Genomic DNA, 17,783 nt, shown 5'->3' with positions numbered 1-17,783 from the left:
CTGGGGGTAGGAGGGACAGTCTTGGTCCCCAGCCTCTCCTGATCATCCTGCTCTAAGTAGCCATTCATGCACTCTGACTCCTAACCTATGAAACCCACCCAGCCATCTCTCTCCTGGACCACTGTAGCGGCCTCCAGTTTGTCCCCCATTCCCTGCCCCCAACCTCTGCCACACAAATCCATAGCTACAGAAAGCTACCTGATCATGATCAATATTCTTAAGACACAATTTGGATCAAGTTGTTGACTTGGTCTGAACATCTTCAATGCCATCCTCAGCACTTATAGAATAAAAGCTAAGTCCCTCAGTGGGATATCCAGAATCCTACAGTCTGGGCACTTTCTAGTTTCATTTCCTGTTCTATTCCCATATAAACCCACCACCCATTGTTAAGCCACACCTAAATACTTATTCTCTCATGATGCTCTGCATGTCCTGAATTTCCTATCTTTTCTCAGTCTGTTCTTTCTACTCTGAAGCCCTCCTTCCTCTCTGCACCCATCAAAATTCTAGCCATTCTTCAAAGCTCAAGAGAAATACCATTTCCTCCATGAAGTCTTTCTAGCTGGAAGTAAATTCTAATTTATTTCTGCCTCTTAGCACTTGTTATAATATAAATAGCCATTCCTGTCTCTCTCTGCCTATGTTCCAGTGAATTTTTCCTTGTCTTTTTAATCTTATTTGAATGTAAACTCCTTGAGGGCAGTACTAGGTATTAAATTGCTAGCATGGTGTGTATATTTAATAAATATTTTCTGAATCTGAGCTGAACTAGAAGATTAAGTTAGAAATGGAATTCTGAGGGTGCCTGGGTAGCTCAGTGGGTTAAGGGACCAACTCTTGGTTTCAGCTCAGATCATGATCTCATGGTTCATGAGTTTAAGCCCTGCATTGTGCTCTGCACTGACAGCGTGGAGCCTGCTTGGGATCCTCTCTCTCCTTCTCTCTGTGCCCCTCCCCTATTTGCATTTTCTCTCTCTCTCTCTCTCTCTCTCAAAATTAAAAAAATTAAAAGAAAAATAATGGAATTCTGAGGTAGTTAATAGAAGAGAGAAAGAATAAGGAGACTGTCTTTGTGTCCCCTGCAAAGCCAGTCTTCCCTCAAGGATAATGCCAAAAAGGAAGTTACAATGTCCCCAGGCTTGGTCACACCCCAAGGGCTCACTACTATCTCTAGCCATAATATTAAGAGGCATAACCTTGACCTGATGAGAAGCAGACATAACAACTGTCCAAACTACAGGTCACTGGGTGTTGAGAGACTGAGGTGTTAATGTGAGAAACGGGCATCAACTCAACTCCCCATTCTCATGCCTCATGCTCAGGGCAGAGCCTTCCTGAGATGGCTCTCCTTGGAGGGGGATAGGAAGAATCAGCCACGACACTGGGATCCAGTGACCAGCACCAAAATGGATTTGGGTATGCGGAAGTTGTAGAAGTCATGATCTTCTATCCCACTCTGAACATACCCAACATCCCTTTGGCTTTCAGCTTCCCTACTGCTATTAGTGCAGCATAAAGAAGGCCCAGTTGTCAGCTCTGGGTACTTCTTGTACTCCTGCCTCCACAGGAACCCAGCTTTTCTAGAGAACAGGGAGGGTGGTGGGCTGCCCTCCCCTCCATTTCTTAGGGAATGAATTCTCAGCAATGTTGGAATTTGCTGTGAGGCATGAAGCTTCTTCATATTGACTTGGGTTGGAGGTAAGATGAGAGGAAGTGAAAAGAGTCGGGATTTGTCCCCAGTTCCTGGCAATAGGGATCCAACATGGACACCAGGCTCAAGTATACCCTGTCTGACACTTGGGAGTTTACCATCACCACCACCATCACTACCCCCATGACCACTGCTAACACTGGTTAGGGAAAAGGAAAAACAAAAATCTTTCAACAGTCAGCTCCTACGCATGAACTTGGAGGCTTGTGCGGTAACCCTCAGACCTACCATTATCAGTGACTGATACAACGGTATCTCAAGGAAAATGCCATTCACTGCATAAGGTTGAATAGTTACCATTTAATTCCACTAAAATCCCGTCAATAATCAAAGCTTTATAAGAGCTTCCCACAAATAATTATAGCTTACTATTATGGGTTGAATTGCACCATCCCAAAAGGTTGAAGTCCTAACCCCCAAGTACTGCAGAATGTGACCATATTTGGAAATAGGGTTGTTACAGATGCAATTAGTTAAGATGAGGTCATTAGGGTGGGCCCTCATCCAATGACTGGTATCCTTATAAAATAAGGAAATTTGGATACAGAGACACACACACAGGGAGAGCAACATGTAGAGACACAGGGAGAAGACGGCCATCTACAAGCCAAAGAGAGAGGTCTGGACATATCCTTCCCTCCCAGACCACAGATAGAACTAATCCCACAGATACCTTGATTTTGGACTTCTAGCCTCCAGAACGGTAAGACAAAATATTTCTGTTGGTTAAGCTGCTCACTCTGTGACACTTCATTATGGCAACCCTAATAAATGAATACATTTATCATCTAAAAATTCTCACTATAAATCATGATCACTAACTTCAGTTATTCTTTAAAACAACCCAAAGTTACTTTCATTTGTCTTCATTTTTCAAATGAGGACTTTCAGGCTATAAAAGGTTAAAAAACTTGCTCAGATTATTAAGTTGCAGAGCCAAAATTTGACCTCTACTGCCTGACTCTGAAACCCCTGTTCCTTTCTACACCATCCATCACTGCCTCAGACAGAGGGGATGTCCTTATGAATAATGCTACCATATGTGCCAGGCTTGTGTGAACTTATGCCTGGCAATTTTACTGTGTGGACACGCTCAACTTACTATTGCCAACACAGTGGGCTTCCTGACATGTTACTCAGGATAGACAACACCTGGCAGCTCCCAGGTGACCACTGAGGAACAAGGGTGGCCAACAGGCCAGCAAGGGCTGACAGTTGAAGCCCAGTTGGCAAGAGGAGACCAGAGGGTGAGGGCAATATTCATAGACCTGACAGGCTCTGTCACAGTTCTACAGAGTGAGTGGCACAGGACACTAAGAGAAGCCCATGAGGATCCAGGGTAGGCAGGAAACAGATGGGCAGTTATGTGAAACTGAGCCTGGAGAGGAATAAGGACAAGACAGGGATAGAAATGCAGGATCTAAAACCCATAAAGACCAAGAAGGCTGCAATTCAAGGTCAAAGGGACCCCAGGGCTGGCCAGAAGGTGGGCTGGGGAGAGGCCACAGGAGCTCCTCAGGGAAGATTCTTCCCAAGATCAGAAGTAACTGGTCTCTGAGGCTGATTCTCGTGGGTCTGACTTTGGCGGGAACAAGGTAGAGAAGAGAAGAGGCTTCTTGCCCAACCACCAGGCAAATAACTACCTTCGTGCAAATTAAACGAATGGGAAGCATCTCGTGCAAGGCAGCTCACCCAGTTGTAAGCTTAGAGACATCCTGGATTTCATTTGGGGCTTCTTCTGCCCCTGTTGTGTCTAATTCTTCAAGGGTCATGAAGGCCTTTAACAGCTCTGGACAGAACATACCCTCCTCATTTCTCTTCTGATTCCAGGTCCTGACTTCCTACCAGATAGTGTACCAACCAGCCCAGCCACTTCCTGAGTACTTCCTAGCCACTATCAGCCAGCCACAATTGCCTCCCCAAGTGTCTGGGGTCTCAGATACGAGCTTATGGGCTCACCAGATGGGACCAAGGCTGGCCTTCAGGAAGGTGGTGGCAGGGCACTTGCTGCTCCTCTGCTCACCCATCTTTATACCATTCTAGGATTTTAAGTGTGTATACCTACCTTTGACGGGACATGGATAAGCATTTTAAATGTCATTGGTTATATATTCTAATCAAATACATACTTTGAAAGAACAAAACTTCAGAATCTCATTTTAGGTTGAGCCTATGGAAGGCAGGGAACATATGTTCTATTTAGTCCAATTCTGATTGATTAGTGGCTGCCTGGATTCTGTTTTGAGAATTCTGAAGAAGCATCTGGCACCAGCAAGAAAGAGTTCCATGATCAATCACTGGACAAAGATATGGATGCCACACATTTGTTAGTTCTGGCCTGTGGCTTCCCTAGTGTTTGTGACTACCCTCTGTACGCATGCCCTCATCCCCACGCTTGTCAGCACCATGGAGCTGGGAGCCGAGGTAGATACCTGAGCCAGTTCAGCCTCCTTAGCATCAGAATGCAGCACAGGGACTGGCACATAGCAGGCATACTTACGTGTTGATCTGTCAGGCTTTGTGAAGAGCTTCTCAACTGGCAGATTCTAGAAATGTGCATCCTAAGCTGGGGTTCCTTTCAACCTCCTCCACACACAGGCAAACATTATAAGTAACAACATAGTTCTTATAGCCCTTTGTGATAACAATTTAACAATGTCACAAGAGCCACAAAGAAATTCCTACCCTTTGACTCAGTAATAGCATCCTTGTGAAGTTGTGCTACAGAAACACTTAAAGAGATGGAGAACATCTCCATTCATGAACTTCATAAACGGGCTAAAGATGGGAGGGCTGCATAGAGGGGGGTCACTCTGCAGGCCTTCATATTCCATCCGGTTGGCATCTCCTTACTTCCCCACCCTCCCTCTCCCCTTCCCACCTCTCCACCTGAGGTGACCTCAGGCTCCACATGCTTCCCTTACTATGATAAGGAGAAGTTCAGCTCTCCACAACTCCCTCCCAACCCCACCCCCCAACCTGCCAGGTGCTACCCCAACACCCTCACTCCTTGCTCCATGGGAGGCAGTAAAAAATGGTCATTCTTAGCCTACTTTCATTATTCCCCTCTCATATACCACAGAATATTAGACAGCTAGAAAAACAGTGAGTTTGATCTGTACATCCTGATATGATCCAAGATGTTGGTGATTTATCAGCAAATGCAAAAAACAAACCAGTTGCAGGGCAATATATATAAAGTATGACATCCACACAAGGTTTAGCAGGCTACATGTCTAGCTGGTAGCAGTAACCTGTGGGGAGGAAACGGGATGTGTCGGAGGGTTGAGGGGTGGAAAAAGAGAGCATTCTCTTTGTTACTCCACATAACTGGAGTTGTTTGAACTTTACAACGAAATGTATTAATTATGTAAGTAAAAAGAAAAAAAGATGTAGGATTCCAGTATGGGAAAACCACGCCAAGCATTGCCAAGGGCCTACCTTCTTGGAGAAGCCAATTTTTACCCTCAGCGGGTTTGCTTGAGACCAGCTGCTCACTTATCTCCAACTGCTTCAAGAAGCTGAGACGTGGACCCCCTTGCTGGAAGCATTGCCTGCAGAGCTGGCTTAATGCTCTTCTATTACTGCTGGTTTAACAGTCCTTCTCTCTCCATTGTGCAGAGCAGACACTTCAGACCACTCACCTGCATGCAGGGCACCAAGGTAGTCTGGAGGGCCTGGAAGACCCCTCCTTGGATGGTTCTCCTTCCTTTGGCAAGAACTGTGCTAGAAACCTGGGTTCACCAGAACCACACGTTCCTCTTTGATGAGGAGTGGTGAGGGGGCCCTGAGTTGCTGGTGCCTTTCCTTACTTTTCTCGGCAGGATCGGTCAGTCTTAGCCAAAGCCAACCAACCAGTAGCCCTGAGTGAAAACAGGGACCTCCCAGCCTCACTTGTATCCTGTCTCCGTCAGCGCCTTCTTCTGTCCACCATGCTTCAACTCACAGGAAACAAAGAAGATGAGTCAACAGACTGTGGTTGTTAACCACTTCAATGGACCAGGGAGGCATGACCTTGAATGTCTTCCCAGGTCAGACAGGAGTTTCCCTCATGAGAGAAGAAAACACCTGGCAAGTTAGTGCTGGTTGTCGGCAGGAGGCCTCTGATCCCTGCCATGTGGACCTCTTCTTAGGGCTGCTTGAATGTCCTTATGTCATGGCAGCCAGCTTTCCTAGGGGCCAGGGATCGTAACACAATCAAGCTGCATCTTTTATGACCTGGTGTTAGAAGTCACACATTGCTTCTGCCACATTCTATTCATTAGGAGCAACTCAGTTGAGTCCAGAGTCAAAAGGAAGGGAATTGGGCTCCACTTTTTGAAGAGAAAGGTATCAAACAAGTTATGGGTACATTTTAAAACCACCACAGCTATTACCTATCAAGCCTTGTGTAGGTGTGAAAGACATAGAAATGAGACATACAAAATCCCTGCCCTCAAGAAGCTTTTCAGCTTAACAAAGGAGACTGACCTGTTATGTAAGCTGTGGGAACACAGAGGAGGAATCTTTCTACTGGGGGAAGGGAGCCAGTGGGAGAGGAGCCTCTGAGAGGAATAGCATTTGATGTGGGCCTTGGATTGTGAGTAAGAATGTGTTAGATAATGTGAACCCCCCATTCCAGACTCCTTCCTGTATTTCAGAAGCTGAAAAGATAAAACTACATTTCCCAGCAAGATACACAAAAGCAAGATTTGAAGGACAGAAGTCAGGCATGGACCAAGCTCCCATTGCTTCTGTCATTTCTGCTGACACATTTACCATGGACATGTTTGCCTTTTCTGAGACACCCATGGCCGTGGCCCCGGCATTCAGACACTGGCTCATGGATGCCCAGAGAAAAAGTGGGACATCCTTGTGCCAGTGAGATTGTGGCTGGTGTGGTGAGATTCTGGGGTAGTGGCTGTGTCAGTTGGTGGGTGGCTTCCTGAGGGTATAAAATGCTCAGGCCTCCCAGAGCCTCTTCTAGAGCTGGGATACAAGGACTCAGAGCACATGGAGAGCTTCCTCAGACTTACCTTCCAGCGCCTCCTCCTCCTCCTGGCCACCTCAATTTCAACTCTTTTCTGTCCTTAGACAAGTGAGGAGCCACCCCTTTGCAAGTGCTCGGAAGTGATCTTACTTCGGAAAGGGCCGGGATCTTGAAGCCTTCACTGAAGCCGAGAGGGAAGCTATTTCATTTTAATAGCCAATTACTCCAGGTTCAAATACATAAAATGCCAACAACAACAACAACAACAATTAATATGGCCCTCTCCAGACTTTTACTGTTTCCCTTACTGAAAGCATCCACATACCCACAGGCAAAGCTGTCAGCCATATGGAGGTGTCACTGGATTCATTTTTAAGAGATAAATATGGGAATTTGAGAACATTTATAAACTCAGCAGTACTGGGAAGCCAGCTTTGTTTCACCAATGTTTGCCTGTGGTTTCAGGGCTGAGATGTGCAGGTTGTGCAGAATCATCTGCTTCCAGCCCAGAGACACTGACTTGGGCAGGGCTTTAACTGCTTATCTTCAGTCTTTAATGCATCAACATCACATGGCAGCCTCTATGGTCTCTCACTAGCCCAGCACCACCCCCTACATACACATCAACCCAGACACTCTTTGGAGACTGACATCTCCACACTCACTAGGTAAATATTTATAGCTTAAAGAACAACAGGCTGAAAAGCACACAACAACCATGGATCCCACCCTCAGTAAGACTTGCCTGGTCAGTCTGGCTTGTAAACCTCTCTGAGTGAAGGGCAAGGCGTCCTGGAGAAGTGGCTATAAACACATATTGCTTGGCTGAGCCCCTAATGGACACCATCTTGACACCAGAAACCTATTGTAGATTTCCTGCGTAGCCCACAAGCTTTGGATCTCCATGGGGGCACACCCTCGATGGAAGACAAACATGAGGATGAGATGAATTTGATGTCTGAAAGATGACTTTTTTTTGAACAGCAATAAAAAAGGGGGGTCTGGAAAGAAGGAAGGAAGGAAGGGAGGAAGGAAGGGAGGGAGGAAGGAAGTGTTGATGAGGATGTGGAGAAATTAGAACATTTGTACAATGGTGCAGCTACTGTGGAAAACAATATGATGGTTTCTCCAAAAATTAAAAATATAATTCCCATAAGATCCAACAATTGCACTTCTGGGTATATACCCAAAAGAACTGAGAGCAAGGTTTCAAAGAGATATTTGTACACCCATGTTCATAGCAACATTACTCACAATAGCCAAAAAATGGAAGCAATCCAAATGTCTATTGATAGATGAATGGGTAAACAAAATGTAGCATATATGTACAATGAAATATTATTCAGCCTCAAAAAGGAAGGAAATTCAGACACATGCCACAACATGGATGAACCTTGAGGACATCATGCTAAGTGAAATAAACCAGTCAACAAAAGACAAATACTGCTTGGTTCCACTTACTTAGAGTAGTCAAATTCATAGAGACAGAAAGTAGAATGGTGGTTGCCAGGAGCTGGAGTAGGAAAGAGTGGCGATTGTAATGGGTGTAGAGTTTTAGTTTTGCAAGATGAAAAGAATTCTAAAGATTGGTTGCACAACAATGCAAATGTACTTTACTGTAGTGAAGATGATAGATATTGACGTTATATGTATGTTTCCACAATTAAAAATTTTACAAAAAAGACCTGAAGCCAAGACTACATGGTATATTAACTAACTTGAAAATAAATTTTTAAAAAATTTACAAAAAGAAAAGCATTGTATGTGAACTGCCTCCCATACAGTGTTTGAGCATTGCAATTTGGACCAGAAGGGGCCTATAGAATGTCTCCCTTGAGTCTGCAGAGCACTGTGTACTTTAATGTAGTGTGATAACAGCTACCATTTAGGGGGCAGGGGTGCCTGTAACTGTGAGAAGTGCTTTACTTGTGATCTCTTATTTAACCCACATGAAAACCCTAGGAAGTAGGTCTCATTATTAGAGATGAAACTCAGGCTTCACCAGAGTAAGTAACTTGCTTGAGGTCACAGAGCTAATACAGTATCGCCCTGGGGCCTGAACTCAGGACTAGTGGGCTCTGAGGCTTCATGCCCACCCATTATCCACTGCCTCCTCAGCACAAGTTGACTTTGCAACATCCACTTTGCTTCTCCTTCCTACCATGATTAGAATTCTGGTAAGGGTGTTTTCTGTCTTCTCCATTCCCACCAACCCTCTCCCCAAGAAATGTTAAGAAATGTACAAGGATAACTTCATACCTCTTCCTCACCCTCTTCCCCAAAAGGCTCACCTAGGCCCACACACAGGACGCAGTCATGAGTGTGGTAGGTGATGTGCTACCCCAGAAGGGAGACCATGAACTTTAGAGCCAGAGAGCTCTAGGTTGGAAGCCCAGTCCACCCCTTTGTAAATGTTTGGCACTGAGCATGTGACACTCTCTCTGAGCATCCTTCATCATCTATAAAATGGGTAAGGAATGCTCCCCTCTTGGGGAGGTTTTATATATATATATATATATATATATATATATATATATATATATATATATATTCAATATATACTTTGAATATATATATATATTCAATATATACTTTGAACTTCAAAGTGTATATATATGCTATATATATATATATACACTTTGAAATTCAAATCCATTGACTTGAATCTCATCTTAGCCTCTGCAAGGGACAAGATCCATTTAGAGACTTCTTCCTCCATAGATTAGAATTGTGTCATTTTTCTTAGAATGCAAAGTGGCTACAACTGGTTTTAAATATTATTTCCTTCTTGGGGCACCTGGTTGGTAGCTCAGTTGGTTAAGCATCCAACTCTTGGTTTCAGCTCAGGTCACGATCTCATGGTTCGTGGGTTCAAGACCCAAGTTGGGCTCCATGCTGACAATGTGGAGCCTGCTTAGAATTCTCTCTCTCTCCCTCCCTCCCTCCCTCTCTCTCTCTCTCTCTCTCTCTCTCACTGCCCTTCCCACATCTCTCTCCTCTCTCTCTCAAAATAAACTTTTTAAAAATATATTATTTTCTTCTTCTCTATTATATGTGGAAAGCTCCAAGAACTATGCCAGCTCCATTGTGGTCACTTTGAGGACCAAGAGGCCAATGGAGGGCTAGCAAGGAACAGTCTTCCTTATTAAAGCAGAGGCTTGACCCCTCCCAGTCTTCCTACAGAAGAGTTTTGTGAGGAGTTGATCCATTCTGAGGTGTTCTGATATCAGAAACCCAACCTACAGGTCTTAAACAACCAATGCAACTTACTGATTCAAGAAATATTAAGTTCAGAGGTAGTGTGGGCTTCTGGCATAGGTTGTTCAGAGAATCCCAATGTTTGGGGGGCTACAACTCTGCCTGTGAGTTTCTCACCTCCACCCACCCCCTGTCAATTTTTTTTAAACCGGCCTTTTCTGGAGGGGCTGCTGGCAGCTTCCAGGACTACATGCTAATTCATTCACATCTAATGGATCGATGTGGCTATATGTCTACTCTTAAAACAACCCCAAAAATCAAGAGCATCCCAAGGCGGTAGGGATTATGTTGATGATTAGGCTAATTAGAACCTATATGTGAAATCAAGAGTTGATTTGATCCTAGACTTAAACTACATTGTTGCTACACACAATGGGATGGCTACCATTTATCAGTATGGGTATGGGTGTGTTGTGTTGTGTGTGTCAGTGTATGAGTGAGGTGTCAGTGTGTGTGAGATGCGTATTTGTGTGTATGAGGGTGTGTTCTGTGTATGTAATGTGTCTGTGTGAGCATGTGTGTGAAATGTGTGTCTACAAGTGTGCGTGTGATTGTGTGTTTGTGTCAGAAATCCATGTGCCCAGAATAAGTATCCCTTCCATTTGGGGACTTTCACTCTGACCTCTACTGCTACCACCTTGCTGGCCCCTAGGGGGCACTGTGCTTACCTTTTGACCCCATGGTCAAAGTTTGTGCAAAATCCCTTTTTGCCTAAGCACCAATGATAGATTAAAAACTTTAAAAATATCTTCACTAACAAAAAAGGAGAACAGAAAGTAAATCAATTCAAAGAGCATAAGAAACATACAGTTATTTCTGACAATGTACATTGCTGAGCCAATAACTACCTCTTTCTTTCCCCAAAGTGCTATCTGCCTTTGAGCCTTCCCAGTTCCTGCCTCGCTGTAACTGACCAGCACAACGTTATTCCCTGCTTTGCAGAACAGTCTCCTGGAGACCTGTCCCCTTGTAGCCAAGGCCAAAAATCCCATCTGTACTCACCATTTCACTCAGGGCCCTTCCTCCTCCCCCATCACTGTTCCAGGACAACCTTTGGCCTTCCCAACAGCAAGGGGCCCACAGTATAACAGCTTCATTACACTTTATATAGTAAGAATCAGCACCATCTAAACACAAATGGGGCGGGAGGTGGAGAGACTGGGTGGCTCTGTTGGTTGAACCATCGACTCTTGATTTTGGCCCGTCATGATCCTAGGGTCATGGGACCTAGTCCTGGTCTGAGCCTCAGCATGGAGCCTGCTTGAGATTCTCTCTCTCCCTCTGCCCCTCTCCCCTGCTCAGACTCTCTCTCTCTAAAATAAAAAAATAAAATAAAATAATAATAACAAATAAATAAATAATAAACACAAATAGAAAGGTTGCCTCACACTCTCCATCAGTGCATTTTAGATTCCTACAAAGGCCTAGACGGTCCCTTCTCCCCAAACCCTAGTCCAATTCGGGTTCTGGCTGTGTGGCCTGCTGCACAGCCCCTCCCCTCACCACCACCCCACCACACCCACCCCACAATTAAGCAGAACCACAGGCCTCTGCTGCCCTCTGGTGGAACCTTGCTTACACAGCCCTGGGGTTCTGCAACAGGAACCAGGGGTCTTTTCCCCAAGTCTTTCAGACTTCACTTCAGACTTCAGACTCCAATCACTGGAACACAGCTAGTAATATTTTAACCCACCCATCACTAGCCAGATGCTCAATTATAAAATATAAGAATAAAAAAAGAGGTGGAAGGGATTTAAAACTCTCACCTCAAAGGCCTCAAGGGCCTCAAGGGCCACAGTGACTTATTCATTGACTCGTGAGTCAAATGTTTATTACACACCAACTATTTGCTAGACACTGTGCTGTCACTAAAGATACAAAAAGAAATAAAAAATGAAACTATCCCTTAAAGGAAATAAAAAGGTGCTGGAAGAGCATATAACAAGGGGAAGCTACTTGGATGAGGAAGAAGCAGCACACCAAGGACAGGATACATGGTCTGGGCCGGAGTGTCCCCAGCAGAGAGGCAAGAAGACCATTGAGAAGCCCAAAGAAGGTGACTGAGGTTGGAAGTAGCCAGAGCTGTAGTGCGGGTACAGGACACAGGCCAGGAAAAAGTCTGGACATCATTCTCAATGCAGTGGAAGTCATCTAAGAGTTGGGAAGTGGGTTTTGGAGTCCCCCCCACTCATCCAGCCATACCCCAGCTGCTCTGCAGTCTCTCTCTGGCCCCCTCTCATCCTCCCACCTCTAAATGCTAGTGTTCCTCAAGTTGATCCTACCTCTCTTGTCTCTTTCCACACTCTCTTCTCCCTCCATCACGTCACCCTCTTCTACAATTCTCAACAACATTCATACACAGGTTGGTGTCTCCACCTCGACCTCTCCTTCTGGCTCCAGATCCACCTATTGAATAGCCTCCTTGCTGTCTGCTTTAGATTCCTCAGACATCTGCCACCGAACATCTTAGCCCTGCACTCTTGATATAACCCCAGCCCAATTGCCTTTGCTCCCAAACCCATTTCCCCTCTACATATTCCCCATCTCAGCAAATGGCACCACTCGCTGGGACTCTATAATGTAAACAAGCCTGGATATATTTTACAGGTCCCTCACCTTCTTCCCAGTCATTGCTATTTTTCCATTTTAAAATGACAACATGCATAAGGTGGGTAAATTTGAAGGATCAGTTTTAGCTGCCTGGCCTGCTACCCAGACCCTCCCCTCACCACCCCCACACTCCCCAAGAAGCAGAACCACAGCCCTCTGCTCCCCTCTGCTGGCGCTTTTCTGTCACAGCCCTGGAGTCCAGACACGGGGACAAAGGCCCTCTTCCCCTTCCTCCAGGGCCCTTTTCAGAGTTCCCCTTTGGTCCAGAAAGGTACAAAATGAAAAGAAGGCCCCTGGGAATCAGCTATGATTCCTCCCTGTGACTTGTCTACACCCAAGCTATCAACAAACTTGTTGATTCTACTTCCTGAATGTGTCTCAGAGTTGCCCATTTGTCCCCATCTGCACTGTCTCTCTGTAGCCTGAGCACCACCATCTCTGGCCAAGAACACTGCAGCGACCCTCTAACTGACCTCCTCACTGCAGTTTTTGTTCTCCCCCCCTCTTCCCATCTCCGCATAACAGCCAGAGTGATGATGTTATACTCTGGGAAGTTGGAGCATGGCACCTTCCTCCTCCAAATCCATTTATGTCTTCCCTTTGGGTTCAGGACAAAACCAAGCTTTCCCCACAAAATCTGGCCTATCTTCCAACCCCGTCTCCCCTCTTTCTCTCCTGTGTTTACTGTGCTCACCACACTAGTCTTTTTTTAGTGCCTTTCAAAACCACCAAGCTGATTTCTGCCCATCAACCATTGGATACATAGCCTTTACCTGGAACGTTCCTGCCTCCATCTCCATGAGCTGATTATTTATTCTTCAAATGTCAGCCTGAAGGGGCACCTGGGTGGCTCAGTCAGTTAAGTGTCCAACTTCGGCTCAGGTCATCATCTCCTTGTTCGTGAGTTCGAGCCCCACGTCAGGCTCTGTACTGACAGCTCAGAACCTGGAGCCTCCTTCAGATTCTGTGTATCCCTCTCTCTCTGCCCCTCCCCCACTCATGCTCTGTCTCTCTCTCTCTCTCCTTCAAAAATAAATAAACATTAAAAAAAATTCAGCCTAAATATCACCTCTTAACAAAATCCTATCTGTCCACTCTGTCCAAAGCATGTCCACTTATAGGTCTCCCCAATAGCAAAACATCAATCAATAAAACAGTTTGATACAAGAGAAGAAATTAATGTAACCAAAGAAAAATCAAAATGAGACTGTAATGCACAGGGGAATTTAGTGTACTATAAAGGTGTAAAGGTGAGATTTCAAATCACTGGGGAAAAGAAAGATGAGTAAACAAATGATGATGTCATGATAGTCAATATTTACTGAGATAAGAACAAAGCAGGGTACCTATCCCACTCCTGCCCAAATCAATTTCAGATTGATCAAATATTTAATATCAAAATAAACATCTAAAAATGTGGATTACCTTAGCAGTGCTAATCTAAGAAAAGGGTTTTCTAAGAAGGCTATAAAATCTAGGAGCTATAAAGGGAATAGTTGATGAATTCATCTAAGTAGCAATCTAACTTTGGTATGAAAAAAGAATGGAAAAAAAAAAAAACCACCAAAAACTTAAATCAAAAGACTAAGTTCCAAAATAGGGAAAGTATATTTATAACATATTTGTCAAAGACCTCTTTTCCTTAGCTTAAATGGAATTGATATAAATGAATATTTAAAAAAACAAAAACAAAAATGGGGCGCCCGGGCGGCTCAATCGGTTGAGCGTCCAACTTCGGCTCAGGTCATGATCCTGCAGTTTGTGAGTTCGAGCCCCACATCAGGCTCTGTGCTGACAGTCGGAGCCTGGAGCCTGTTTCTGATTCTGTGTCTCCCTCTCTCTCTGCCCCTCCCTCACTTGTGCTCTCTCCCTCTCTTAAAAAGAAATAAACATTAAAAAATTAAAAAAAAAAAAAAGAACAGCTCAATAGAAAATTATGCAAAGGATAGAAATAGTTTGTAGAAAAAAAATTTCAAAAGACGATAAACATGTGGAAGGGTGCTCTACTTCATGTATAAATTTAAAAACGCAAATCTAAAGAGTAAGAAAACATTTTTTCTTCACTCGTCAGGCTGGTGCAAGGCTTCTCTGCTGCTGCCAGGACTGTGGGAATCAGTACCCTCGTCCACCTGTGATGGGAGGAGGTTATAAACCGATGAGGTCTTACTGCAGGTTAATGTGATAAATTCCAAAATTTTACAGGTGCATGTCCCTTCACATAGCAAAGAATTTACATATGATTGTATGTACAAAAATGCAAACATATATAGGTACAGGAATCTTTTTGGTGGACTTTTTAGAAAAGTAAAACCCAGGGGCACCTGGGTGCCTCAATCAGTTGAGCATCCAACTCTTGATTTTGGCTCACGTCATGGTCTCACGGTAAGATCAAGCCCTGTGTTGGGCTCTGCACTGACAGTGAGGAGCCTGCTTGGGATTCTCTCTCTCCCTCTCCCTCTCTCAAAATAAACAAACATTTTTTTTAAAAAAGTAAAGCCCAAAACGTCTATTAAAAGTAAATAAATTATATGTCATCCATATGACACAATACTTTGCTTGATTAAAAAGAAAAAGGAGATCTGGATATGTTAATGTACTAAGAAATTAATGTAACCAAAGAAAAATCAAAATGAGACCATAATGCACAAGGGAATTTAGTATACTATAAAGGTGTAAAGGTGAGATTTCAAATCACTGGGGAAAAGAAAGATGAGTAAACAAATGATGATGTCATGATAGTCAATATCTACGGAGATAAGAACAAAGCCAGGTTTGCTAATGGGGGGAGATTTTTAAGACATATTAAAAGAAAAAAGCATAGTGTAGAGGAAAATGATCCCTTTTGTATAAATTATAACATTGACACATATGTGAGTAAATGCATTGTTTTTTTTTCTAGAAGAAACCTAGTAAACTATGCTTTTTACTTTTAAGGAGATAAAATGGGACATAAAGGGAAAGAGTGAGGGGAACATGGGTAGCTCAGTACGTTGAGCGTCCGACTCTTGATTTCAGCTCAGGTCATGATCTAATGGTTCATGGGATCGAGTGCCACGTCAGGCTCTGTGCTGACAGAGTGGAGCCTACTTAGGATTCTCTTTCTCCCTTTCTCTTTGCCCCTCCCCTGCTTGAGCTTGCTCTCTCTCGCTCTCTCTCACAAATACATACATACATACATACATACATACATACATACATACATAAAGGGAAGGAGTGAGATTCTCTCTTTTCATTTTGTATCTTTCTGGAGTAAAGTTGAAGACCTTGGAAATTTTTACTTTGGATCTATATTATTAACAGTTTTTAAAAATTTGGCACTAAATTGTTATCAAATTATGGCCTCTCAGCTCTGATTGCACCTTTCAAAATATGTTCTGTGCTAAACAACAGGATTTTTTTTTTAATTTTATGTATTTATTTTGAGAGAGAGAGTGCAGGGGAGGAGCAGAGAGATAGGAAGGAAGAGAGAATCTCAAGCAGACTCTGCACTGTCAGTGCAGAGCTCGATGTGGGGCTCGAACTCATGAACCCTGAGATCATGGCTTGCAGTGAAGTCAGATGCTTAACCGACTGAGCCACCCAGTCGCCCCTTAACAATAGGATTCTTCAAGCATTTCTCCTTTAAAGTGAATAAGATGCAAACTTTCTCAGTTGAAGGCAATGGAGGGACATTTCTGGAGGAAGAGGCTGGCCTTCCCTTTTCCGGGGCAGAGGGGTGGATATGAGGATGCCTACTGAAGCTTACCCCAGCCATGGGCCCAGAGCACCATCCGTCTGTAACTCTGCAGTCTCAGCAGACAGACAACCTTTCCACAGCCCTCTCCACAAGCACTCAAGCCCCCATATGCTCCACATGTCCTAAAGGCCTCCTGCACGTGCCAGGGCCACAGATCACCCACACTACCCACACCACCCACACCACCTAGGTTGATAGCCTGCATCCCCTCCTGCAATCCAGAAGGTGGCCTACTGCTTATCCAGTGACTCCAGACCAGCTCCAGCTTGGCCAAATCACCCAACTTCTCTGCTATCAGATGGCTGACCCACATTGCTATGGACTGAATTGTGTCCCCCAAGATTTATAAATTAAACCCTAACCCCCATGGGATGATATCTGGAGGTGGGGCATTTGGAAGATAATTACATTTAGATGAGATCATGAGGGTGGGGCTCTCATGATGGAATTATTGCCTTAGAAGAAGAAACTCTAGAGAACACTGTCTCTCTCCCTTTCTCCCTCTTTTCCCTCTCTGTGAGGATGCAGCCAAAAGTCATTATCTGCAAACCAGGAAGGAAGCCCTCACTAGAGAACCTAATCAACTGGCACTTGGATCTTGGACTTCCAGCCTCCAGAATTGTGAGAAATAAATGCCTTTTGTTCAAGCCATCAAGTCTATGGTATTCTGTTATGGCGGCCTGAGCTAATACCCTCACCTTCTCTAATGAAGCTGAATCCCTTCCAAGTTTGCCCTTTTTTAAGTACACTCCTTCAGCTCTAAGGTACCAGATAGTTTTCTTACAGCTTATAGTTACTCTTTTACCACAGTTAATAATTCTTTATATTAAACTGCCCCCATTAAAGTTGCTGTGTAGTTTCTATCTCCTGACTGGACTCAAACTCCTTCCCCAGTATTTTCTATCTTTAACCTTTTTTCCTTTTTTGTTTTGTTTTGTTTTTAAGTTTCTTTATTTTGAGAGAGAGAATGCAAGCGAGGGAGGAGCAGAGAGAGAGGGGAAGAGAGAGAATCCCAAGCAGGCTCCATACTGTCAGCGCAGAGCCCAACTTGGGCCTTGAACTCATCAACCAGGAGATCACAACCTGAGCCAAAATCAGGAATCAGATGCTCAACCAACTGAGCCACCCAGGTGCCACACCTTTTTCTTTCATAACACGTATTCTCATTTGTAATTACTTTATTCTTTTGTTTACTTTTTGCCAATGTGTTTCCTGAAAAACTGTAGGACCACATCTCTCTTCTGCATCTTTTCACTGAGCATAATAGTTGCTCAGTAAAGCCTTATTGACTGAGTGGAAAGCAGTAAAGTATAGTGACTAAGAATTCAGATTCTGGAGCCATACTCTGTAGGCTGAAATCCCGATTTAGCCTCTTGATAACTATGTGACCTTGGCCAGGGTACTTGCCTGTGCCTCAGTTTCCCCATCTATAAAATGGGGTAATAATCATTCCTACCTCATAGGACTTTTGTGAGGATTTAATTAGTTTATATGCA

General features: G+C 44.1%; 1 long non-coding RNA gene across 1 annotated transcript in view; it reads left to right on the top strand.

The window, feature by feature from the left end:
* LOC147576659 (uncharacterized) overlaps positions 1-17,419 on the top strand; it is a 205,288-nt gene extending 187,869 nt beyond the window's left edge. Inside the window, exon 5 of the long non-coding RNA XR_015241020.1 lies at positions 17,233-17,419. This is a non-coding gene — a long non-coding RNA (uncharacterized LOC147576659). The remainder of the gene's footprint in view (positions 1-17,232) is intronic.
* The last annotated feature ends 364 nt before the right edge of the window (positions 17,420-17,783 follow it).

Source organism: Puma concolor, chromosome D1, assembly GCF_028749965.1.
Source record: "Puma concolor isolate L17-30 chromosome D1, mPumCon1.1.hap2, whole genome shotgun sequence".
In the NCBI taxonomy this organism is placed as follows: Eukaryota; Metazoa; Chordata; class Mammalia; order Carnivora; family Felidae; genus Puma; species Puma concolor.
Note: the sequence above shows the minus strand (reverse complement) of the source record. Positions and strands in the feature narration are given on the sequence as shown.